This window comes from Rhyacophila brunnea, unplaced genomic scaffold (assembly GCF_057557595.1).
Source record: "Rhyacophila brunnea isolate RB1 unplaced genomic scaffold, BYU_Rbru_1.0 scaffold_80, whole genome shotgun sequence".
NCBI classification, from domain to species: domain Eukaryota; kingdom Metazoa; phylum Arthropoda; class Insecta; order Trichoptera; family Rhyacophilidae; genus Rhyacophila; species Rhyacophila brunnea.
This window is the reverse complement of record NW_028233351.1, coordinates 61249-62524: the sequence shown is the minus strand read 5'-3', so window position 1 is coordinate 62524 and position 1276 is coordinate 61249.

Here is a 1276-nt window from a genome sequence, read left to right as displayed (position 1 = left end):
ATGAAAATCTGTGCGGATAGTAATAGTATTTTGCTTTACAAATGTAAGGAAATGGAAGCTTGTATTATAATATATTGAAAAAGGTTGTAAAATGGGTTCTTACAATCCTCAATCAAAATTGTAAGTTCTGAATAGTTAATCATTGATTTATTCCAGGTAAATAAAGATACATTAATAATGTTGCAAATTAAGTTTAAAAGTTGAATACAATATGTCTTGTAGATCATTGATCATTATAAATGTAACAAACGCCGAGTAAATACAATAATAAATCTATAGTAGTATTGTTATTTTTCCACAAAATGATTTCAAAAAATATTTCATTATCAAATCTGTAACATAAACAGAAATAGTCTATCTTTTTGAAATTTTTTTTTATAATTACTAACTTTTTAATTCCCTTCAAGATTTTTTTTATGCAAATCTTTCTTCGTATATTACAGTTATCTATCATAAAAAACACTATTTCTTCTACTTTTAAATCTATATTCCGCTTTTTAAATCATAAATTATTTTAAATTTTATAAGTAGATTTAAAAAGGATAACACTGTAAAAAATACCCGTATCTTAATAGATATATTAATATTATTTTCATTTTATGAATCATAGCTTTTTCTTGTTTACCGCTAATAATCGAGTCAACGCAAACAGAAACAACGAGTAATTATATAAATTATTAACAAGTTTTATGTGGTAAAAAGCACTTTTAAATTATCATGCGATATTTTAATAATAAATAAGATAATAATAAATGCGAGAATTCGTATTTTTAAGTAAACCAAGATATACATCATTTGAATCATGAAAGAATATCATAATTAAAAATGAGACCCCAGTTTACGATATTCGATCTTTTAAATTTATTATAGTAAACTACCAATTTTTATATTCAAATTGTAAATGTTAAATCTTTTGTCGAAGCTGTACGTTAAGATGAAAAATTATCTCTTAGCACTATATATAAGAAATTTTTTAAAATTTTATGTTTGCTGTTCTTTCAAACCAATAGGGTACTGTAGTCTTTAAGATAAAATAATCATAGAAAGCACCTATATATTTCTTTTAAATTTATAGAAAAAAACACAAAAAATTTATATAAACATAATAGATTGAGTTAATATCAATTGTATAATAAGTTTGTATTTTTTGTTTTTAAATAAAGAATATTCACAAAAAAATAATATAAATTTAAAGCCATAACACTATATTTAACTACTATAAATGAAAAAGTTATTTTAAATATTATTTTTTTACGAAAATCTTAAAATTCGATTT